Genomic DNA, 25981 nt, shown 5'->3' on the forward strand with positions numbered 1-25981 from the left:
AGCAGAGTATGTTTCTGGGTAAATTTAAATGCGACTGTCAGGAAATCAATTTGTAATATGTGATGAGTTGTGTTCTGAGTTAGAAAACCAGAGTCAGAACAAAGGCATTTCTGGCTAAGTGCTTGGAGACTAACGTTTCTGGATTTGTTTAAAAAAAAAAAAAGAAAAGAAAAGAAAGCAATATAATGGTTCTTAGTTGTTAACATTCAAATGGTGATTTCCAGAGACTTTTAGAGCTAAAACACAATGGGAAAGAAGGTATAGGCTTGCAATTCTAAGATCAAAAGAGCTTGGGGAAACGAATTGTTTTCTGAAATTGGCAAAAACTCTGGACAGAAATTTCAATATTCATATATTTTACAGTAGAGATATTAATGTATTTGATTAAGGAGTGCTGCCTTATTAACTTTCTAACAGTGGAAAAATTCTGAATTCCAATAAAGGATTTTGGACCTGAATTAACAGCTCAACATGAAATTGAATTGAAACAAATATTAAAATTGGCTAGTTTTATTTCTGTGAAGTTTTAGTGGCAAAAGATAAGCAGCAATGAAGAAAAAATTATTTATTTATTTATTTATTTATTTATTTATTTATTTATTGTGGTACGCGGGCCTCTCACTGCTGCGGCCTCTCCCGTTGCAGAGCACAGGCTCTGGATGCACACGCAGGCTCAGCGGCCACGGCTCACGGGCCCAGCCGCTCCGCGGCATGTGGGATCCTCCCGGACCGGGGCACGAACCCGTGTCCCCTGCATCGGCAGGCGGACCCTCAACCACTGCGCCACCAGGGAAGCCCTGAAAAAATAATTTTTTAACACATTCTGTTACAGATTCCAAGGTTAAAGTAGGAGTAGATATGTCATAGTGTTTAGTTTTGAGAATACAATTTGTTTTGCTTTTGTCCATACAGAATGACTAAAGTTGTGACCCCTGAGATTTCTGTAGTTGCTAGGTTGGGTCATTCAGGATGTTCTGCTTTTTGGGACATTTTACATGCTTGGTGCCTACATTTGACAGCTTCAAACTCTGATTTATTCCTGTCCGTTTCATCTTTCATAATAACATGCATTAATCTTACCAGTATAGTTTCATACTTGAGTTTGAGGATGGGCTCTGTCTTTGGTGCCATTTAGGTAAGTAGAAATTAGCTGGATGCTTTACTGTTATCCGCTGAAGGCTCCATTCTGGAATTTGCTTCTCTTACTTATCTACAGTCTCTGGTAGTACAGCTCTAGCCCTTATCTTTTACGAAGCTTTTCCGAGTGTAGGAAAGGGTTAATTTTTTTTAATTTAAATTTTTGGCTGCGCTGGGTCTTCGTTGTGGCACACAGGCTCTTCATTGCAGCGTGTGGGCTTCTCTAGTTGCGGCACATGGGCTTCTCTAGTTGTGGCGTGTGGGCTCCAAAGTGCCCGGGTTCACTAGTTGTGGCGTGCCAGCTTAGTTGCCCTGCGGCATGTGGGATCTTTGTTCCCCGACCAGGGATCGAACCCGTGTCCCCTGCATTGGAAGGTGGATTCTTAACCCCTGGACCACCAGGGAAGTCCCTCACTACTTGTTTTCACTACTTGTTTTCTAATTTGTCAAAATCTACCTTTTGAGGAGGTACTGACTATATGTCAAACCCAGGGTCAGATATGATTGCCATAGATTAAGAAGTTTCATCCTGGTGGGAGTTCATCATCCTTGAAATGTCGGTAAACATCTGTGCTCAAAAAATTATAGGTCTCCTCTTTCCTTCATGGTGTAAGTAGGAAATGTTCAGATCATTATGTAATGTCCTCATAGATCCTTGGATTTCTCTGACGAATATCTGCCTAATTGACATTCAGTGGAGAGTATGTAGTGAGTACTATAATAATCAGAGTCTACTGTGTTTTACTACTCTTATTTAACCCTCAAATTTTGTTTCTGAAGTTTGTCTTTTAATTTTTTATTAGAAAGAAGGTGGGGAATTAGAATTTTTTTGCATTTATAGTTCTGTTTTGGGTTGGCCATAAAGTTCGTTTGGGTTTTTTCCATAACATGTTATGGAAAAACCCCAAACGAACTTTATGGCCAACCCAGTACTTGAGTCTTATTAATTCGGTTCTTACATAGCAGCTGTCTAATCCTGCTAGCGATTATGCTTGTATTTCCTGATGACATAATATACATCATAGCAGTTTGAAGTACAGAAGTGTCAAGTGGGTGTGCTACTGTATTTCAGTCATGAGATTTGAAAAATAAAAACATTGTGGTCTGGAGCACTGCACATGCATATTACGCTGCTCATTGTTTGAATTAGAATTTTAAGTGGTATTATGAGAAGCTGTTTTCTTGTCATGTTGAGCTGAAAGGGAGGTAAGCATCCGGTGATGTATGCTGGAGATACAGAGCTTGGTGAGAGCTGGTAATCTTAATGACAGGCAGAATTAGGAAGTATGTAGTGTAAGAGCTTTACATGTGTGCCATTTCTTTGAAATTCACCTGTTTCTGGAGAAAATGCCTAGCAGTGCTTATCTCATACTGATTTATCTAGGCTTTTTTAGTGGAAGGAGGGGATGCTAAACAGCCTAGTTGCAAATTACTAAAATACCATGAAAAAAATTGAGATATAATTCACATACCATAAAATTCACAATTTTAAAGTGTACAATTCAGTGGGGGTTTTTTTTAAACCATATTTATGAAGATATGCAACCATCACCACTACGAATTAAGGAGAAAATTGCTCCGTAAAATAAGTTCCCTTGGTTTCATGCATTACGTGCCCAGTCTGCAGTAGTGTGTTCATTTGCCGTTGGGCAGGTGATTCAGCCTGGGCCAAGAATTTGGGACTTCTTAGAAGTTTTAGAGTGACACTCCATTGACTCTTTTATGAGATGAACTACTAATTTAATTCTGTCCGGAAGATAGGGGTAACCATATTTTGACCAGGTTGTGATAATGCTTTTTTACTATGCTATAAAGTATTCTGCCCATGGGCGCGTCGATGTAATAGGAAGAGCACTGTCTTTAGAATACAGAAGAAACCTGACCTGGCCTTAGTTAGCCTGGTTAACTTGGGCAAATTACTTCATCTTGCTGCGACTAAGTTTATAGGAGGTACTGTAAAATGGTTCATTGAGGACAACATGGTTGGTTAGGCTTGCCGCATGCTCTAGATTCAGATCTCCTGACTTTGTTTTTCAGTTTTCTTTTATAGAGCTATGTTTTTGTCTTAAATATTTTTATCCAAATGGTCTTTTAAGAAACAATTTATTAATCCACAATATTCTGTTGGTAGTTTACAGAGAGGGGAATAAATGACGTCAATAGAAAAAAGAATGTTTGTTACTGGAATATTGACCAAATATATGATTGCCTCTTTAGAAGTCTTGTAGTTAACAGTAATATTGTTAGCCAGTAAAGTTACTAATAGAAATCAGGAGCCTTAACCTTTCCTAGTAAGGTTAAATGGTATGGCTCAGCTCTTGGGGCCTACTACCGGTGACTCATTTGAGAACTTATTCCCACCTAGTGACAGTTGGCCCTAGCTCGAAAAACTACTAGCAGTTGGCTTTGTAGAAGAAAGAACAGTCTCATATTTTCTACCATTCATGTAACCACAATGCAGAACCATAATTCAAAGAAAGTTTTATTTTGGCTAGGGGTAATCTTCATTCTGAAAGAATTGACAAACTAATATAAAGGACTTTTGTCCTGAAACTTGTTAGGCTTACGTTTTCTACATTGCAAACATATATACAGTTTCTTTGGATGAAGCAGTTCCTTTATGAAATGTTTCAGCTTTGTTATTTCTCAGTGCAGCATTTTAAATCAGTTCTTTGTGTGTAGGGGATGATGGCAACGCATGGAACTGTTGTCTGAGGTTGCTAGTTTGAAGAACTAACTAGAGACTGGTACAGTGTTACTAATTTTGAATGACTAAAGCGTTGGGATTTTGGGTTTTGTTTTGTTTTGTTTTCCCTCTCCCCCTCAGTCAACTTTTGCTACTTGGATATAAAGAATTTTACTTCTAAAGATTCTCTTAGACCTCTGCAACTTGTGGTCATGCATATAAAATTATTATTTGCAGCTGTCACTTTTTCTTCCTTACTGTTTCATTAAATTAGAAAGGAACATGATGTGAGAACTATTAAATATTTGTTAGGTTGAAGGAATAATTCTGTCTTATTTTGGGTTTATTATATTTGTAGTCTTTCTTTTAAAATACATTTAAATTATAGAAATACTTCATATTTATGGTAGAAAAGGCAGTTATGTAATCCTGTCATCCAGAGATAATTGCTGTTAATCTTCTGTGCCAAGTCTCTTGGTTGTCATTCTTACAGAGGTAAAATACCACCTTACCAGGGAGAAGAGCTTATGTCTTCCAGTTTTGAAGCTGAATAAAATGATAGCCTTTTGTCTTTTGAAGAATATCCTGACATGTTGAAATATTTTAAACTAAATTACAGTGGAGAGCCTCTTTCATAAAAATGAGGAGTTGGTGGGTAGATATTGGGAAAATAACAGCTAAAAAAGAAAAACAAGGAAACAATTGTATTCGCAGAACAGACTAGGTCTTTGTCAGCAATTTCCACGTTGATGAATTAGTCTTATCTTTCTGAATATCCTGCTTATACTTCCTTAGTCTTTTTCTCTAGAAAGTAAAGGTAGTAGACTCTCATCATGGGCCTAAAGTTAGGAGGCTTGTTGTATGATTTTTATTTGTTTTGAGTTTCCATGGAATGTTTATCACGGGAATCACTTTTGGAGAGACTGATCTAATCACATTAGGAAATTTGAAATACTTTGTTTTCTAGTTTCTCTGGAGAAATAAGTGTATAACTCCACTAACTGGATGACAAAGCTTGGGTCATTGACAGAATTTTGTGGTCGTAATTTGCTCTTACTGCTAAAGCAGTTCATTTTTGAGTTCTCTTATCCTTAACTCGCTCTTCTAGAATTCCTAGAGGACCTGTGCAGCAGCCTCTCGAGGATCGAATCTTCACTCCTACTGTCTCGGCAGTGTACAGCACGGTGAGTACCTCAGGGTTGTTTGTCAGATTGTGTGTGTTTTTTGCACATGAACCTTTGATATTATAGGCAGTGTTTGTTAGATTGGTACATAATAGGCTTTTGACAGAAAAGTTCAATCAAATCTCGAACAGAATTAGATGTATATAATATAATAAGGTGAATAGGTCTTTTCCCCTGTCATCTTAATTTAAGAAGTAGACATGAAAGAAACATTCTGTTAAGGTAGATTGACTTGTACACCTTTGTTCTTTTTCCTCCCTTTTCCTCCTTCCATAAATATTGTGATTCTTCTAGGACACTGAGTTTTAATTTTCTTTTGGATATTTTTTCTTAAATTTTACACTTTTAACTTAAATTTTTTATTTTACTTTTTTCCTTCTTTGACTACATATAAAAATGCAGAAAGTTTAGAAAAGAGAACAGTGGTTAATGGGAGTAAATTTAAATATTTATGTTAAATGATAGATTCAAATTCATAAATGAAGGGAAATTTAAAAGTTAGAGGATGAAGATAATAAAATTAGAAGCAGATTACAGGGGTATTACAGTGAGCCTAAGGGAATTTAGGGGAGAATCGAGGAGTTGGACATGTCTTTTTTTTGGGCTGTGCCATGTAGCTTGCGAGATCTTAGTCCCCCCAGTCAGGGATTGAACCCAGGCCCTCGGCAGTGAAAGCACGGAGTCCTAACCACTGGACTGCCAGGGAATTCCTGGACATATCTTTATTTTTTAAATTAAAAAAAAAATTTTTTTTCTAAGGGAGGGGGGATCTCTCCCCTTATTTTCTCTTTCTTTTTTTAAGAATTTATTTATTTTATTTATTTTTGGCTGTGTTGGGTCTTTGTTGCTGTGCATGGGCTTTCTCTAGTTGTGGTGAGCGGGGGCTACTCTTCTTTGTGGTGTGTGGGCTTCTCATTGTGGTGGCTTCTCTTGTTGTGGAGCATGGGCTCTAGGCACGCAGGCTTCAGTAGTTGTGGCACACGGGCTCAGTAGTTGTGGCTCTAGAGCACAGGTTCAGTAGTTTTGGTGCATGGGCTTAGTTACCCCACAGCATGTGGGGTCTTTCCGGACCAGGGATTGAACCTGTGTCCCCTGCATTGGCAGGAGGATTCTTAACCACTGAACCACCAGAGAAGCCCTAAAATTTTTTTATATTTATTTATTTGGTTGCGTGGGGTCTTAGTTGCAGCAGGTGGGCTCCTTAGTTGTGGCTCGCGGGCTCCTTAGTTGCGGCTCCAGGGCTCCTTAGTTGTGGCATGAGAACTCGCAGTTGCAGCATGCATGTGGGATCTAGTTCCCTGACCAGGGATTGAACCTGTGCCCCCTGCATTGGGTGCTCAGAGTTTTATCCATTGAGCCACCAGGGAAGTCCCTGGACGTGTCTTTTTTAAAAAAATTTATTTATTTTTATTTATTTATTATTTTTGGCTGTGTTGGGTCTCCTTTGCTGCACGCAGGCTTTCCCTAGTTGCAGTGAGCGGGGGCTACTCTTGATTGCGGTGCGTGGGCCTCTCATTGCAGTGGCATCTCTTGTTGTGGAGCGTGGGCTCTAGAGCATGTGGGCTTCAGTAGATGCAGCGCGTGGGCTCAGTAGTTGTGGCTTGTGGGCTCTGGAGTGTAGGCTCAGTAGTTGTGGCGCACAGGCATAGTTGCTCCGCGGCACGTGGCATCTTCCTGGACCAGGGCTCGAACCCGTGTCCTCTGCATTGGCAGGCGGATTCTCAATCACTGCGCCACCAAGGAAGCCCTGGACATAGCTTTTAATGTTTCATTTCATCATACCATTCATCCTTGGAAATAGGGTGCTTTAAAGAAACTCACAGTATAGTGAGAGAGATGAGTAAATAAATAATTGTAATCCAAGTGATATGATAAAGCAATAATTCTTATCCTTTTGGGTTATAAATTACTTGTAGAATCTGAAAATAGTCGCAGTGCTTTCTCCTCAAAAAAGAGCATATACCAAGTGTTTACCTATAATTTGAGAACTTCACAGATGTCCATCAGGCCATTCATAAGGCTCGGGTTGAGAACCTTTGATTAGAGATATGACCATGCTATTATATGGGAAAGGGAGAAGTTGCTTCATTGAGGAAGTGACACTAAGCTGGAAGGTATAAGACTTCTAAGCAGGGCTTCCCTGGTGGCGCAGTGGTTGAGAGTCCGCCTGCCGATGCAGGGGACATGGGTTCGTGCCCCGGTCCGGGAAGATCCCACATGCCGTGGAGCGGCTGGGCCCGTAAGCCATGGCTGCTGAGCCTGCGTGTCCGGAGCCTGTGCTCTGCAACGGGAGAGGCCACAAGAGTGAGAGACCCGCGTACCGCAAAAAAAAAAAAGGACTTCTAAGCAGAAAAGGGAAGAAGAGGTCTCTAGGAAGTGAAAAATTAGAGGCATGGTTAATGGAATGGTCAGTAGTCAGAAGTGTGGCATGTGTGCTAGGTTTTGTAGCCAAAGTAGAGATGAGAAAAGTGAGTTTTGCAGGTTTTAAGGTTGTCCTAAAGAGATAGAAGTTTATCATGCAGGTAATGGGTAAGGTAATTTTTTTTCTTGGTTTGCTTAAAACAAATCTCAGTTTACACCTATTGTAGATCAACTAAACACCTGTTAATTACTTTTTGAATCCTCTGTAACTCTTAAAATGGTCCCAGTTTGGATGATAAACTATCTGCTCACTGTACTAATTGGGAACCTTCAATTTACATTAAAAAAATAACCTTTAATTTTTTTCTGGCACAAACTTCCTCCAGGCCAGAGTTGTTTGTTTGTTTAAAGTACTGAGGTTGGGGACTTCCCTGGCAGTCCAGTGGATAAGACTCTGTGCTTCCACTGCAGGGACACAGGTTCGATCCCTGGTTAGGGAACTAAGATCCCGCATACTGTGTGGCATGGCCAAAAAAAAAAAGTACTGAGCTTAAAGGCTGTAGAATTTTATCAGGCATAACTCTTAAAAAATGTAATTTTTGCTAATTATGAAAGTATACCTTCAACATTAAATTATTTTCAAAATTAGGATAGGAAAAAGAAGATGAAAATTTCTAGTAATCTTGACTGATTTCTAGAGGCATCTACTATAACTGTTTTTTGGTATAGTTCCTTTGTCTCTTTTTCTGTGTTGTAGGCTCTGTATAAGAGTTTTTTTTTTTTTCTTATGTGGTACACGGGCCTCTCACTGTTGCGGCCTCTCCCGTTGCGGAGCACAGGCTCCGGACGCGCAGGCCCAGCGGCCATGGCTCACGGGCCCAGCCGCTCCGCGGCATGTGGGATCTTCCCGGACCAGGGCACGAACCCGTGTCCCCTGCATCGGCAAGCGGACTCTCAACCACTGCGCCACCAGGGAAGCCCTTGTATAAGATATTTTATTCTCATTTTTCACTGTATTAATGTTAGCTTTTCCTATGCTACTTGAAACATGTCTGAAATAATAAATTGTTGTATGCTGATTTGTTATAAGAATTTAGCATTCACTTAACATTTGACAGATTATTTCTTAAGTTTTTTTTTTTTTTTGCGGTACGCGGGCCTCTCACTGTTGTGACCTCTCCCATTGCGGAGCACAGGCTCCGACGCGCAGGCTCAGTGGCCATGGCTCACGGGCCCAGCCGCTCCGCGGCATGTGGGATCCTCCCAGACCGGGGCACGAACCCGCGTCCCCTTTTGCATCTAAAGTTTTGAATTTATTTTTGAGTTAGACCAAATTTGACTTTTACTATTAAAAGCTACTGCCATATTTGTGGTCCTTCAGTTAATTTAAAAATTGGGTGTGTCAGTTATATGTGATTTTTATTCTGGAAGGACCAGGGGTTTTAGACAGTAAAAAGTTACCTTAAAATACGATGTCTCTACTTTTTGATCACTTATTTCCATTCTTAGTAATTTAAGTCTCTTCCCCACTTTCACAATGCTGTTGTGCCCATTAACGATGAGTAGGAGGGTAGTTGACCAGGTGCTTAGTCTCCCTTTTTCTCAGCCCCAAGGTTATGTATTGGTCATTATTCTCTAGTGTCTAGGTCCATTAGCATCATTTATGGCATTTAGTGTCATAAAATAAAGGCTAACCTTCAATTCACTTCCTCCTGGCTCCTCATATGGTGCCCATGTGTCACTGTAATTGAGTTGGTTAAATTCCTTGAAAGGCAGAAAGACAGATAGTCTTTAAAAATTATACAAAGATTTTGCAGAAAGACAGATAGTCTTTAAAAATTATACAAAGATTTTGCTTTTTAATGTCTGATATGGAGGCTATATGCCCTTTTGTCAGCCAATTTAGGTAAGTTCTCTGCTGCTAATCAAAGAGGTATCAGAAGTAGGGCTCAGCTTTTATAATGCCTTCATTTTACATTTTAGCATGCTTATTATTTATTTATTATAGTCTGGTTTATCTAAGTTTCTCCTTGGAATATTTATCAGGGATAAGAGGGATACTTTTGTCATTATTCTTCATTAACCATAATTAGGGTGATTCGTCATATGAACAAAAAAAGAATAAAGCCAGTATTTTTTTAATGCTAGTAAGAGCAGTATATACTGTGGTAGAGAGGAAATGGCAAAACTAAAGAGGCATGAGCTAATCTGAAGTATATTCATTAATAACTGTCTTATTGGCATGCTTCTGAAGAACAAAATGTGAAATTTCACCATGTTGTGTATTTTTGGCTTATATAGTCAGCCCTCCGTATCCAGGGGTTCCTCATCCTCGGATTCAACCAACCGTGGATCGAAATGTTTGGAAAAAAAGATTGCAGAAAGTTCCAAAAAGCAAAACTTGAATTTGCTGTTTGCTGGCAGCTATCTACATAGCATTTACATTGTTTTAGGTATTAGTGTAATCTAGAGATGATTTAAAGTATAGGAGAGGATGTGTGTAGATCATATGCGAACACTAAGCCATTTTATATAAGAGACTTGAGCATCCTCGGATTTTGGTATCTGTGGGGGGAGTGGGTCTACGAACCAATCCCTCTCGATACCTAGGGATAACTGTATATCTTATTTAGAGAAATTAGATTTTATGACTATTAAACCAGTATTTTTAACATAATTACAGAGATAAACTTAATAAATTTTTTTTCTGGAATAGTGACTTTACTACAAGAAGCAGCAGTCTATATTCTAGGGGATTGGAAGGGCTGTGTTATTAACTACTTACGAAAAATTCCTTTCAATAAATTATTTAATTTGAATAAATTACTCCTTAATGTCATAACATTTCACAATACTTTTTTTTTTTTTTTTTTTCCTGTACGCGGGCCTCTCGCTGTTGTGGCCTCTACTGTCGCGGAGCACAGGCTCCGGACGTGCAGGCTCAGCGGCCGTGGCTCACGGGCCCAGCCGCTCCGCGGCATGTGGGATCTTCCCGGACCGGGGCACGAACCCGCGTCCCCTGCATCGGCAGGCGGACTCTCAACCACTGCGCCACTAGGGAAGCCCCCACAATCCTTTTTAGTCAGCTTATACTTTATAAAGTTTTGATTCTGTCATCCTGTAGCTCTGTGTCATGTAATTAGAAAGTCAGCTGATATATATTAAGAAGGCCAGCATGTCAATGGAGACCTCTGCACAGAGAAAATTTAGCTTGGGTTGATCGACACTCTTTAAGCAGTTGTGTCCAGCCAGATGTAAATCCACTTAATTGCCCCATAATCCAGCACAGATTAACAATCCATTTTTCCCCCCAATGGTAAAACACCAGCTGAACTCATTATTTGTTGGTTTATTTATACTTTTTTTTTGCGGTACGTCTCACTGCTGTGGCCTCTCATGTTGCGGAGCACAGGCTCCGGATGCGCAGGCTCAGTGGCCATGGCTCACGGGCCCAGCCGCTCCGCGGCATGCGGGATCCTCCCGGACCGGGGCAGGAACCTGTGTTCCCTGCATCAGCAGGCGGACTCTCAAACACTGCGCCACCAGGGAAGCCCTATACTTTATTTTTAAGAACAGCGTTGTTGAGTGTATTTGATATATAGGATATGTAGTGCCTGTGATTTAAATATATCTGAAGTGTAGTATTTAAAGTGTATAATTTGGTAAGTTTTATTATAAGTTTATAGCAATAAAAACCTCTACCACAATCAAGAAAATTAACATACCCATCACTCCCAAAAGTTTCCTCATGGCTTTGTCATGTTTCTACCTTACCCCACCGCTGGTCCGCTTTCTGTCATTATGGATTCATTTGCATTTTCTAGACTTCGTTTTTTCACTCAGGTTAATTATTCTGAGATTTATCCATGTTGCTGTGTTTATCATGAGTTTATTCCTGGAAAAAATGTAAACTATGGGCTTAAAATTTAGAGTTGTCATAATCATGTTTCATATATTATTTTTTCCTCCTAATAATAGAGTTTGGTTTTTGTTAAACATAATGTAAATCATAATGATTATACAATTTGGCAGTTTTCTTTTTTAATACAACATTGCATTGTAAATAATTGTCATGCTGTTACATAGCATTAATAAACATTATGTTAACAGCTTAAGTAAGTAGCATGTCAATGAGATGAACCATAATTTACATAATCAGTTAATTTACAAGCTAGTGTTTGGTTTAAAGATCCTTCTTCTTTATTTTCTATTTTAAATAACTTTGTGATACATACATGTATAAAATACATATTCATATATTATATATGTGTATATATTTTTTCTGTTTAAACAGGGTTATTTCCTTTGGCTAACATACCCAAAAGCAGCTTTACTAGGTTAAAATATTGGGTTGGCCAGAAGTTGCATTGTTTTTTTCCGTAAGATGGCTCTAGTAGCGCTTAGTGGTCTTTAACTTCATTCGAAACAGTTTTCTTAGATTCTATTGTGACAGCTGTCCTATCGGCATGCATTAAAAAAGAAGAAACATCAAAATTGGTGAATTTTTTATAGCCATTTTAATATTGAAGATGGAAAAAAAAAGCAACATTTTTGGCATATTATGTTTTATTATTTCAAGAATGGTAAAAATGCAACTGAAATACAAAAAAAAGATTTGTGCAGTGTATGGAGAAGGTGCTGTGACTGATCAAATATGTCAAAAGTGGTTTGCGAAGTTTCGTGCTGGAGATTTCTCGCTGGACGATGCTCTGTGGTCGGGTAGACCAGTTGAAATTGATAGCGATCAAATCGAGACATTAATTGAGAACAATCAACGTTATACCACATGGGAGATAGCCAACATACTCAAAATATCCAAATCAAGTGTTGAGAGCCATTTGCACTAGCTTGGTTGTGTTAATAGCTTTGATGTTTGGGTTCCACATAAGTTAAGCAAAAAAACCCTTCTTGACTGTATTTCCGCATGCGATTCTCTACTTAAACATAAGGAAAATGTTCTGTTTTTAAAAAAATTATGGGGCTTCCCTGGTGGCGCAGTAGTTAAGAATCCTGCTGTCAATGCAGGGGACACAGGTTCGATCCCTGGTCCGGGAAGATCCCACGTGCCGCGGAGCAACTAATCCCATGCACCACAACTCCCGAGCCTGCGCTCTGGAGCCCACGAGCCACAACTACTGAGCCCGCGTGCTACAACTATTGAAGCCTATGCGCCTAGAGCCCGTGCTCTGCAACAAGACAAGCCACTGCAATGAGAAGCCCGCGCACCGCAATGAAGAGTAGCCCCTGCTCACCGCAACTAGAGAAAGCCCGCACGCAGCAACGAAGATCCAGTGCAGCCAAAAATAAATAAATCAAACAAGTAAATTTAAAAAATAAAAAAAACAAGTTGTGACGGCGATGAAAAGTGGATACTGTACAGTAACGAGGAATGGAAGAGTTGGTGGGGCAAGCGAAATGAACCACCACCAACCACACCAAAGGCTGGTCTTCATCCCAAGAAGGTGATGTTGTATATATGATGGGATTGGAAGGGAGTCCTCTATTATGACCTCCTTCTGGAGAACCAAACGGTTAATTCCAACAAGTACTGCTCCCAGTTAGACCACCTGAAAGCAGCACTCGATGAAAAGCATCTGGAATTAGTCAACAGAAAATGCATAGTCTTCCATCAGGATAACTAACGCAAGACCTCATGTTTCTTTAATGACCAGGCAAAAACTGTTCCAGCTTGGCTAGGAAGTTGCGATTCATCCGCTGTACTCACCAGACATTGCACCTTCGGATTTCCATTTATTTCAGTCTTTACAAAATTCTCTTAATGGAAAAAATTTCAATTCCCTGGAAGATGGTAAAAGACACCTGGAACAGTTCTTTGCTCAAAAAGATTAAAAGTTTTGGGAATTATAAAGTTGCCTGAAAAATGGCAGAAGGTAGTGGAACAAAACGGTGAATACATTGTTCAATAATGTTCTTGGTGAAAATGAAAAATGTGTCTTTTAGTTTCACTTAAAAACCTAAGGAACTTTTTGGCCAATCCAATACACACACTATAAAGATGATACTCTTCACATACTGTAAAGTTACGGGCCTTTATGTTGCTGCAAGCAGTATGGGAGTCTATCCATTTCATTTTATCTTGATAGTTTCAGGTCTTCTCATTTTCAAACATCTTTGCTAATTCGATAGGTCAAAAGTGCTATTTAACAATTCACAGGAGAGGAAATTGGCAGGTTAAGTGACTGTGGAAGGTTTACATTGATAAAATAATGATGTCATATTTTGGTTGTAAAATTAACAAAGGTTTAATTATATACCCAATTCTCAGTTGTAGGAACGTACTATTTAGGAATTTTTAGGACTTTTTTCTTAGCTTTTTTTTCCTGTTTAATATTTTTGAATTACTGGGTATAGAAAAGGAATGAAATTTTCCTGTTGTGGCAAGAAGGTTGTAAGGAAGATTGTAGTTTTAAAATTATTATTGTCGCTTTTCTCCAGTGGCATTGCTGAGTGATATTCAACTACAGTTGGAAATCCAAATTTTTGTATTTGGAATTTAATAAAAGATGAAAATCACGGTTAGCGATACATGTACATACATATATTTAAATTGTGTAAAATACACCTAACATAAAATTTACCACCTTAATCAGTTTTAAGTGTACACTTAAGTTGTACTAAATATATTCACGTTGTTGTGCAAATACCATTACCATCCATTCCCAGAACTCTTATCATCTTGTAAAACTGTACCTATTAAATAACAACTTCATTCTTCTCTCTCCCCAGTCCCTGGAAACCACCACTCTGCTTTCTTCCCCTATGATTTTGACTACTTTAAGTACCTCGCATAAATGCAATCATACGGTATTTGTCTTTTTTTGTGACTGTCTTATTTCACTTAGCATAATGTCCTGAGTGTTAATCCACATTGTTGCATGTGTCAGAATTTTCTTTCTTTTTCAGGCTGAATAATGTCCCAATGTATGTGTATTGCACATTTTTGCTTATCCATTCCTCTGTCAACGGACACTTGGTTTGCTTCATCATTATAGCTATTGTGAAGAATGCTGCCATGATACCTCTTTGAAACCCTGCTTTCAGTTCTTCTGGGTATATGCCTGGAAGTAGAATTGCTGGATCATATGATAATTTTATTTTTAATATTTTGATGAATCATTGTACTATTTTCCACAGTGACTCTGCCATTTTACATTCCCACCAATAGTGTACGAGGATTCCAATTTCTCCACATCCACTCCAACCCTTGTTGTTTTCTGTTTCTATGGGTTTTTTTTTTTTTTTTTTTTTGCTGTACGCAGGCCTCTCACTGTTGTGGCCTCTCCCGTTGCGGAGCACAGGCTCCGGACGCGCAGGCTCAGCGGCCATGGCTCACGGGCCCAGCCGCTCTGCGGCATGTGGGGTCTTCCCGGACCGGGGCACGAACCCGTGTCCCCTGCATCGGCAGGCAGACTCTCAACCACTGCGCCACCAGGGAAGTCCCCTAAGACATCTTTGAAGTTACTTTTCTGTGGCATTTTAAAATACAACTGAAAAGCCTCTGGCCTCTTGGAGCTTGCGTTCAGGGCTTAAACACTGAAGATGTGGCAGAGTTATTAAGGATATTGAGACAAACTTAATTCAGTAAATGTTTATTGAATGATAGCTGTGTGCAAGTTTTTGTGTCAGATAATATGGGATAACAGTAGTAGATAATATGATCCTTGTCTTTAAGAGTTTTCATTTTATCAGGTGAGATGGTAATACATTATTTTAGGTATGTATTGGAAAATGAGGAGGACACGTTAGTGACTATATAAATTAGAACAAGTATATGTAAATAAGAAGTAAGATTTATTGGTATAGGTATCAAGGATTCTCATTAGGCAGAAGTACTTGGAGGAGTGAAGCATGGTTGTAATTGTTCACCAGAGAAAGAAGATGACTAGATAAACTCTAAGAAGCCATAAAATGCAAATGGGGACAATGTTTGGACTGTATCTTAGTGGAAGTGGGGATAGGTGAACATATTCCAGTTAAATCCTTTGAGGTGGATGATGAGAATACTGCTCCGTAGTGTAATGAGTCATGAAATGTACAGTTGACCCTTTAACAAATGGGGGTTAAACTCTCTGCATGTATAACCTAGGTATATAAAAATTGAGCAAATCTGGTCAGAGCAGTTCATCAAGAGGAAACTGACAGGATACTTTATAGAATATTTTCTTCACTATCATCACTAACACTTACTGAGCACTGACTATGCACCAGGCACTATTCTAAGCACTTCACTTGTATTAATTCATTTAATCCTTATAACAAAGGTATGAGGTAAGTATAATTATATCCCCTTTTTTAGTTGGGGAAACAGATACAGAGGTGAAGTATCTTGACTAATTTCATCCACCTAGTAAGTCAGAGGCTGGATTTGAACTCACATGGATCTTTAACATTTATTGAGTGGTTGTTGTACCCCAGGCACTGTGCTAAGTACTGTAATACAGTGTATTGTTTAATCATATGACAACCTTCATTTACAGATACTGAAATGGGACTCTCTGAAGTTATGTAATTTGAGTACAGGTCTATCTGACTTTACAGCCCTTGTGAAGTACTACATTTTACCGTGTGGAAAGCTGCCTTCCTTTTGTTGAACTCTCGAAAGTAGGGTGTAAAAAGCAATACTCCGTTTTTTGGGGAATGGGGGCTCTTGATCATCTGATGAAAGCTATGGATCTGCTTTGCAGAACAGCGAACGTACAAAGATAATTTTTACTGCAGTTTTAGGAGAGTTCAAGTATCCTTTGAACCTAGCTAAAGAATCCTAACTCTGATAAGATTCCTTGCTCTAGGCTAGACCAAGTTTCCCCTTGCAAGGATGCTGTGTTGCACTCTTTTCATGATTCTCAGTATAGGGAAATAGCTCAATTGATACTTTGTACATTGTGGGTTAAACTGACAGATACCTTATTAAGATTTTACCAACTTGTCCATCTTGAGGTACCTTTTTCATTTTTTAAATTATGTTTTAAAAAATTATTTATTTTTTATTTTTGGCCGTGTTGGGTCTTCATTGCTGCACGTGGGCTCTCTCTAGATGCAGGGAGCGGGGGCTACTCTTCGTTGCAGTGCACGAGCTTCTCACTACAGTGGCTCCTCTTGTTGTGGAGCATGGGCTGTAGGCGTGCAGGCTCAGTAGTTGTGGCTCATGGGCTTGGTTGCTCCGCGGCATGTGGGATCTTCCCGGACCAGGGCTGGAACCCGCGTCCCCTGCATTGGCAGGTGGATTCTTAACCACTGCGCCCCCAGGGAAGCCCCTTGAGGTACCTTTTTTAAAGCATTTGTATATGTGGAGCTCATTTATATCCTGGTTATTAAAAATTCTGGGTCTGTTTTGCTGCCTATCTTAGTATCTGCTGAGTAATGACATTTATGAAAGTTAGGATTCCTTGCTGTTAGTATTTAACGTGGATTTGCTCATTAAATGTTAAATCACATACTTAATTAAAATGATATTTAATATATATTCACTGATTTTTCTCCTTCAGAAGGAGGATTAACTTTAAAGATACAAAGCGTGTTCTGTTGTTAAATGTCAGTTATAAACGGCTTTTGAGTTTCGCAGATAAGAAAATAGTAGAAACAGTAATCAAGTCCTTTAACGTTAGAGAACTTTGAAAACGTGTTTATTTAAACTCTGGGGTATTCCCTGTAGGGCCATTTTATAAAGTATTATTATTTTTATTATCTAAAAATAACAACTGATGGGGACCAATTTAAAATAAAATGAGTCATAGGAAATTGGACTGTCGTAAGTAAATTGTGTGGTAAATGGAGTTGAATTATTTTAAGGAAAAAGAAACAAAGAACATTATTATTTCAAGATACGAATTTATTATTGCCATGAAGTTGGTGGTATGAATAGAGAGGTCATTTTTTCCTGTATGCTTTTGATAGACATGGAAGCATTTAACTTCACTTCATATAGTTTCTTTTTTTATCTTTTAATAGCACATTCTGGCTGTCAGGGGAATCTTGTAGGCAAGAGACTGTGAAGGATTAGAATCTTTGTCTATTGTGTCATTCTGTGGTTGCTTAATTGCCATATAGAGTACAGAATGTTCAATAGAAGGGTGTTTAGTTTCTTTAGCTGTTACAAATACCAAAGAACCTTTGATTGTGTTATTAATTTTTAGGTTTGTTAAGTCAGCAGTATATTTTTAGTCTTTATTTGTTTGATATGTTGCAGGAAGGGGGACTCCTTCCAGGGCCCAAGAGTGGGCTCTTGTCTAACACTCAGAAATGAATTGTCCGAGGAGACACGCGTGGTGACAAAAAGCAAGAGAATTTATTGGGAAGGGACGCCCAGGCAGAGAGCAGCAGGGTAAGGGAACCCAGGAGAATTGCTCTGCCACATGGCTCTCCGTCTCGGGTTTTATGGTGATGGGGTTAGTTTCCAGGTTCTCTCTGGCCAGTCATTCTGACTCAGGCTCTTTCCTGGTGGCGTGTGCATCGCTCAGCCAAGATGGATTACAGTGAGAAGGATTCTGGGAGGTTGTTAGGACATGTGGACTGGCGTCTCCTCTCTTCTTTTGACCTTTCCTGAATTCCTCTGGTTGGTGGTAGCTTGTTAGGTCTGTGTTCCTTACCCAGACCTACTGTTGTAAGATAACTCATGCAAATGGTTACTATAGGGTCTGGCCAGGGCAGGCGGTTTCTGTCAGTGGTTCCCCTAACAAATAAGCATTCGCTTAGTAACCTTTTTGTTTGGCTGCGCCTTGCGTCATGTGGGATCGTAATTCCCCTACCAGGAATTGAACCTGTGCCCCCAGCATTGCAAGCACAGAATCCCAACCACTGGACTGCCAGGGAAGTCCCTGCTTAGTACCCTTTTTAAAACATTCAGAAAAACTAATTAAGAGCGTGTGTCAAATATTTATTTCAAACTTCTAAAGGCCAGTTAAGAGAGGTGTCTCTTGGTGAAGACATTTATAGAAAAAGGAAAGAGGTGTAATAGTGAAATGTATGACTAAAGATTATTAGACCCTGATAGTGAGCTGGGTTGGGTTGGAAGCTTTCTGGGAGAGGTCTTCATCTCATTAATACCTTTCTGAATATTAGTCATGCATTTTATCAGGAGTGCTAATTGTTTTCAGAAGAAGCTGATAAATTACATCACACAAAAAAATTTGACCCAGACCAGGTTTGGGGTGTATTTCTTTCTTTGTGTTTATTATGTGTTGGGCTAAGTTCTATGGGAGAAAAATAGGAGGAGAGAGAGGTTTCACTTAGTTTTTTTTTTTTTTTTTCACTTAGTTTGTATGCTTACACTTTGGCTGGAAAGACAAAATGTACTCACAGAAAATGAACTGTTAAAAGAATTAGAGGAAAGGAATTGTTTAACATTTCAGTGGAAGTGAAGAAAGCCAAAACCAAACAGTAACATTAAACAAAAGCAAACTCCTCAAACTTTGACGACGCAGAGACTATCAGTGCACCAAGGTCTTTGTGCTTTTCTCTTTATTTAAAAAAATTAATTACTTAAGTTTTTCTGCATGGGGTCTTCGTTGCTGCGCGCGGGCTTTCTCTATTTGCGGTGAGCAGGGGCTACTCTTCATTGTGGTGCAGGCTTCTCATTGCGGTGGCTTCTCATTGTTGCAGAGCACAGGCTCTAGGTGTGCAGACTTCAGTAGTTGTGGCACGTGGGCTCAGTAGTTGTGGCTTGTGGCTCTAGAGTGCAGGCTCAGTAGTTGTGGCACACAGGCTTAGTTGCATGTGGGATCTTCCCGGACCAGGGCTCGAACCTGTGTCCCCTGCATTGGCAGGTGGATTCTTAACCACTACGTCACCACAGAATTCCCTGTGCTTTCCTCTTAAGGGATTTTTTTTCAAACCCTAACCTGTTCATTCATCATTTTTTTGAGTATCTGCCTGTGGGGCATTGTGCACAGAACAAGGGATACAATGCTCCTTGTCCTGAAGATGCGTACAACCTAGTGGGAAAGTTGAAAGTGATCGATAGTTTAAGTGCAAGTGTGATAAATGCTGATTCGAGTTAGGCAGAGAATGTCTTGCCATTCTTGCAAGTGTGGAGCAGCAGTGTGAAACCCAGCCACAGAGACAGGGTGTTGAGAAATATATCTCAGGAGAGGTGAAATTTGGGTTGAGTTTCTAAGGATAAGGAAAAAGGTATGTAAGTGAAGAAGTGGTGTACACTTGTGTAGTTGGAGAGATGCTGGAGAACTACAAAAAAAAAAAGTATTGGAATGTTGGCTATTGAGTTTTGAAGCCCATCTAAGATTATTAGAAAGAGTTAATTACAAGATAGTAAGATTGCAGCTTTAGGCTGGAATGCTGTAGTAGCTAGAAGTCATAGCTAACTACACGACAGCAATCGTAGATGCAGAAAAGTGTGCAGATTGTTTAAGGGCTTACTGACACTCCATTAATCTTAAGTATACTTTGGTGTAAAACTTGATGTTCATAATGATGAATTTGTGTGACCAAGAAAAAGTTTAGCCTACGTTCAGTGTGCTAAAGATTTCCATCCAAAATAGTTACAAGAGAAAAATATTGCTTTTTTAAAGAGATTCATTCCTAGCTGTCCGGAAAATCTGGCACTGTAGAATGAATGACTTACTCTTCAGGGATTCTAAGAAGTTGAGGTTGTATCATAACCTAGTATAAAATGTTCGTTAAGTGTGTTTGGAATGGAGGGTAAAGGAAAGAACAGAATGGGTTGGTTAAGTCAAGAGAGCGATTTTTACTTGTACTGGGAAGAAAGCACATTTTAGGGATGAAGATATTTATTAACGATAGTGTTTCTTTGTACTATCATGCTCAGCAGTAATATAGCATAGACATATATATGTCCAATAGTCTGCCTTCTAATTTCTGTTGTAACTCGGTGGACTAAATACACAAAACCAGGTGTAACATACAGGTGCTGAGAATGTTGGTGAAAACTTGCCAGTGTTGTATTTAGGTCAGCGGTTCTTAAACTTCAGTTACATCAGCATCACCTTATGGGGCCCAGATTGGAGTTACCAAATCAGTAGGTCTGGAGTGAGGCCTACAAATGTGAATTTTCAGCAAGTTGCCAGGTGATGCTGAGGCCCCTGGTCCAGGGACCACACGTTGAGAACCACTGCTTTAGGTTCAGTGCAATTCCTGCTTGTTCCCCTCTCCCATTTGTACAATGAAAATCGAGGTAGGAATCATTTGAACCCAGAACTGTTTGTTTTACACTTACATGCCTAATACTAAGATTTTAGTTTAAATAAGTTGAAATATTTTTAAACAGTGAAATACTACAATAGCTACCATTTTGGGAACACGTTTTATATAATAGGCATTATGGTGCATTGTGTCCCATTTAGTGTGTTCAGTGAATCTTGAGGGTAGTCCTTTTATAGAGGAAGAAAGTGAATTTAAGTAATTTGCTTGTATAGCTTCTGTGTGGTGGAGCCAGAATTTAAACCCAGGTCTTGGTATGAAAAACCCATGCTCTTTTATTAATGCTGTTGGGCCTACTTGTAAGATAACTTGAATCAGTTTACCCTCTGCTTGTGTTCTTTGTTTTAAGCTTTTTCTCCAGAAAGTGATGATCTTTCACTCATCCTCAGTATGGAAACATATATCACGTTTCATGTGACTTGGTCTGTGCCAGAGCAGCTTAATATTGGGACTTTGATAATGTAACTGAATTTATGTTTGTTTATAGTTAAATACCAAGTTCTAATATCTTGGACTTAAAAGCAGAATTCACTTACCTTGGGCAGTTAGATAAATGGTTCATTATCAATAAATGAAGATCAGGAGAAAGAAATAAAGAGCATAAGTTGTACAGTGGGAAATGGCTGCTACTATTGCAGTTGTAAAATCTATACCAGTAATGTCCCTACTCACATACAGCCATGTCCATGGTGGAAAGTTAAGAGCTTTGATAATGGGGTTTTTGAACATATAAAAGCCATCACTCCTCAGGTCAGTTTTCAGTGGTTCCTCTTCTGAGAACAACGACAGCAAATGGCCTACAAAGTATATATTTCTTGAAAAAGTAAGGAGTTAATTTCTCATGATTATGTAGAGTGTTATTTTTTGCCTGTAAAGGTAGTTTAATAAATGATTGGAATAGGGAGGATGGGAGGGAGATGCAGGAGGGAGATGCAAGAGGGAGGGGATATGGGGATATATGTAAACATATAGTTGATTCACTTCGTTATACAGCAGAAACTAACACAACATTGTAAAGCAATTATACTCCAATAAAGATGTTAAAGAAAAAAAAGATTGGACTTAACAGAATTCCTTATCACTCTGTTCCTTTTCCCAAGACCGTCATCTCTAATTGGCTAACGTTTTATTACTGAATCAGGAAAGGACCTTGGAATCTTAAGACAGTTTTCTGGGCTACTATTAGCAATGAAAGAAATAAAAATCTATTTACTATCTTGGCCCTATCCCTTTATACCAATGGAAGGCAGCTCTGGCCACCGGAGTTACTCCTGGTGTTTATGAGTTGATATTCTAAATCAGTTTTGTTTTTTTAAAATTTAACTTAATTTATTTTTTATACAGCAGGTTCTTATTAATTATCTATTTTATACATATTAGTGTATATATGTCAACCCTGGTCTCTCAATTCATCACTCCCACCACACACACACACACACTCTCCCTCCTTGGTGTCTATACGTTTGTTCTCTACATCTGTGTCTTTATTTCTGCCTTGCAAACCGATTCATCTGTACCATTTTTCTAGATTCCACATATATGCGTTAATATACAATATTTGTTTTTCTCTTTCTGACTTCATTCTGTATGACAGTCTCTAGGTCCATCCATGTCTCTACAAATGACCCAATTTCGTTCCTTTTTGTGGCTGAGTGATATTCCATTGTATATATATGTACAACATCTTCTTTATCCATTCGTCTGTCTGTGGGCATTTAGGTTGCTTCCATGACCTGGCTATTGTAAATAATGCTGCAATGAACATTGGGGTGCATGTGTCTTTTTGAATTATGGTTTTCTCTGGGTATATACCCAGTAGTGGGATTGTTGGATCATATGGTAATTCTATTTTTAGTTTTTTAAGGAACCTCCATACTGTTCTCCATAGTGGCTGTATCAATTTACATTCCCACCAACAGTGTAAGAGGGTTCCCTTTTCTCTACACCCTCTCCAGCATTTGTTGTTTGTAGATTTTCTGATGATGCCCATTCTAACCGGTGTGAGGTGATACCTCATTGTACTTTTGATTTGCATTTCTCTAATAATTAGTGATGTTGAGCAGCTTTTCATGTGCCTCTTGGCCATCTGTATGTCTTCTTTGGAGAGATGTCTATTTAGGTGTTCTGCCCATTTTTTGATTGGGTTGTTCTTTTAATATTGAGCTGCATGAGCTGTTTATATATTTTGGAGATTAATCCTTTGTGATTCATTTGCAAATATTTTCTCCCATTCTGGGAGTTGTCTTTTTGTCTTGTTTATAGTTTCCTTTGCTGTTGAAAAGCTTTTAAGTTTCATTAGGTCCCATTTGTTTATTTTTGTTTTTATTTCCATCACTCTAGGAGGTGGGTCAAAAAAGATCTTGCTGTGATTTATGTCAAAGGGTGTTCTGTGTTTTCCTCTAAGAGTTTTATAGTGTCTGGTCTTATGTTTAGGTCTTTAATCCATTTTGAGTTTATTTTTGTGTATGGTGTTAGGTAGTGTTCTAATTTCATTCTTTTACATGTAGCTGTCGTGTTTTCCAAGCACCGCTTATTGAAGAGACTGTCCTTTCTCCATTGTATATCCTTGCCTCCTTTGTCATAGATTAATTGACCATAGGTGTGTGGGTTTATCTCTGGGCTTTCTATTCTGTTCCATTGATCTATATTTCTGTTTTTGTGCCAGTACCATATTGTCTTGATTACTGTAGCTTTGTAGTATAGTCTGGAGTCAGGGAATCTGATTCCTCCAGCTCCATTTTTTTCCCTCAAGATTGCTTTGGCTATTCAGGGTCTTCTCTGTCTCCATACATGTTTTAAGATTTTTTGTTCTAGTTCTGTAAGAAATGCCAATGGTAATTTGATAGGGATTGCATTGAATCTGTAGATTGCTTTGGGTAGTAGAGTCATTTTCACAATATTGATTCCTCCAATCCACAAACATGGTATATCTCTACATCTGTTTGTGTCATCTTTGATTTCTTTTATCAGTGTCTTATAGTTTTCTGAGTACAGGTCTTTTGCCTCCTTAGGTAGGTTTATTCCTAGGTATTTTATTCTGTTTGTTGCAGTGGTGAATGGGATTGTTTCCTTAATTTCTCCTGATCTTTAGTTGTTAGTGTATAGGAATGCAAGAGATTTCTGTGCGTAAATTTTGTATCCTGCAACTTTACCAAACACATTGATTAGCTCTAGTAGTTTTCTGGTGGCATCTTTAGGATTCTCTATGTATAGTATCATGTCATCTGCAAACAGCAACAGTTTTACTTCTTCTTTTCCAAGTTGTATTCCTTATTATGATTTTTTTTTATTTTTTTGCTGTCTGTGGGCCTCTCACTGTTGTGGCCTCTCCCGTTGCGGAGCACAGGCTCCGGACGCACAGCCTCAGCGGCCATGGCTCACGGGCCCAGCCGCTCAGCGGCATGTGGGATCTTCCCGAACCGGGACATGAACCTGTGTCCCCTGCGTCGGCAGGCGGACTCTCAACCAGTGCGCCACCAGGGAAGCCCCCTTATTTTTTTTTTTTCTTCTCTGATTGCCGTGGCTAGCACTTTCAAAACTGTGTTCAATAATAGTGGCGAGAGTGGACATCCGTGTCTTATTCCTAATCTTAGAGGAAATGCTTTCAGTTTGCACCATTGAGAATGATGTTTGCGTGGGTTTGTCATATATGGGCTTTATGATGTTGAGGTAGGTTCCTTCTGTGCCCACTTTCTGGAGAGTTTCTATCATAAATGGGTGTTGAATTTTGTCAAAAGCTTTTTCTGCATCTATTGAGATGAGCATATGGTTTTTCTCCTTCAGTTTGTTAATATGGTTTATTACATTGATTGATTTACATATATTGAAGAATCCTTGCATCCCTGGGATAAATCCCACCTGATCATGGTGTATGATCCTTTTAATGTGTTGCTGGATTCTGTTTGCTAGTATTTTGTTGAGGATTTTTGCACCTATATTCATCAGTGATGTTGGTCTGTAATTTTCTTTTTTGGTCTGTAATTCTCTTTTTCTGTAGTGTCTCTGTCTGGTTTTGGTATTAGGGTGGTGTTGGCCTCGTAGAATGAGTTTGGGAGTGTTCCTTCCTCTTCAATTTTTTGGAAGAGTTTGGGAAGGATGGGTGTTAGCTCTTCTCTAAATGTTTGATAGAATTCACCGGTAAAGCCATCTGGTCCTGGACTTTTGTTTGTTGGAAGACTTTTTTTTTTTTTGAATTTTTGAATTTATTTTTTTATACAGTAGGTTCTTATTAGTTCTCCATTTTATACATATTAGTGTATATATGTCAATCCCAATCTCCCAATTGTTGGAAGATTTTTAGTCACAGTTTCAATTTCATTACTTGTGATTGGTCTGTTCATATTTTCTATTTCTTCCTGGTTCAGTCTTGGAAGATTATACCTTTCTAAGAATTTGTCCATTTCTTCCAGGTTGTCCATTTTATGGGCATAGAGTTGCTTGTAGTAGTCTCTTAGGATGCTTTGTATTTCTGCGGTGTCTGTTGTAACTTCTCCTTTTTCATTTCTAATTTTATTGATTTGAGTCCTCTCCCTTTTTCCTTGATGAGTCTGGCTAAAGGTTTATCAATTTTGTTTATCTTCTCAGAAAACCAGCTTTTAGTTTTATTGATCCTTGCTATTGTTTTCTTTGTTTCTATTTCATTTATTTCTGCTCTGATCTTTATGATTTCTTTCCTTCTACTAACTTTGGGTTTTGTTTGTTCTTTCTCTAGTTCCTTTAGGTGTAAGGTTAGATGGGTTATTTGAGTTTTTTCTTGTTTCTTGAGGTAGGATTGTATTGCTGTAAACTTCCCTCTTAGAACTGCTTTTGCTGCATCGCATAGGTTTTGGGTGGTCACGTTTTTGTTGTCATTTGTCTCTAGGTATTTTTTGATTTCCTCTTTGATTTCTTCAGTGATCTCTTGGTTATTTAGTAACATATTGTTTAGCCTCCATGTGTTTGTGTGTTTTACGTTTTTTTCCCCCTGTAATTGATTTCTAATCTCATAGTGTTGTAGTTGGAAAAGGCGCTTGATATCGTTTGAATTTTCTTAAATTTACCAAGACTTGATTTGTGACCCAAGATGTGTTCAATCCTGGAGAATGTTCCGTGCGCATTTGAGAAGAAAGTGTAATCTGTTTTTGGATGGAATGTCCTATAAATATCAATTAAATCTATCTGGTCTATTGTGTCATTTAAAGCTTCTGTTTCTTTATTTATTTTCATTTTGGATGATCTGTCCATTGGTGTAAGTGAGGTGTTAAAGTCCCCCACTATTATTGTGTTACTGTCAATTTCCTCTTTTATAGCTGTTAGCAGTTGCCTTATGTATTGAGGTGCTCCTATGTTGGGTGCATAAATATTTACAGTAGTTGTATCTTCTTCTTGGATTGATCCCTTGATCATTATGTAGTGTCCTTCCTTGTCTCTTTCTTTATTT

The 25981-nt window shown here is 38.8% G+C and overlaps 1 protein-coding gene across 16 annotated transcripts in view; it reads left to right on the forward strand.

The window, feature by feature from the left end:
• The window catches only part of EIF4G3 (eukaryotic translation initiation factor 4 gamma 3), a 366964-nt gene that overhangs the window by 79500 nt on the left and 261483 nt on the right, over positions 1–25981 (forward strand). For 13 of the 16 annotated variants that reach the window (XM_060310039.1, XM_060310035.2, XM_060310045.2 and 10 more), the window contains one exon: positions 4932–5007. The gene's annotated coding sequence lies outside the window, so the exon portion shown is untranslated. Of the gene's footprint in view, positions 1–4931; positions 5008–25981 lie in introns of those variants that run through there. The other 3 variants (XM_060310022.2, XM_060310027.2, XM_060310030.1) reach the window with 3 other exon arrangements.

The sequence above is a fragment of the Globicephala melas genome, chromosome 1 (assembly GCF_963455315.2).
Source record: "Globicephala melas chromosome 1, mGloMel1.2, whole genome shotgun sequence".
NCBI lineage: Eukaryota > Metazoa > Chordata > Mammalia > Artiodactyla > Delphinidae > Globicephala > Globicephala melas.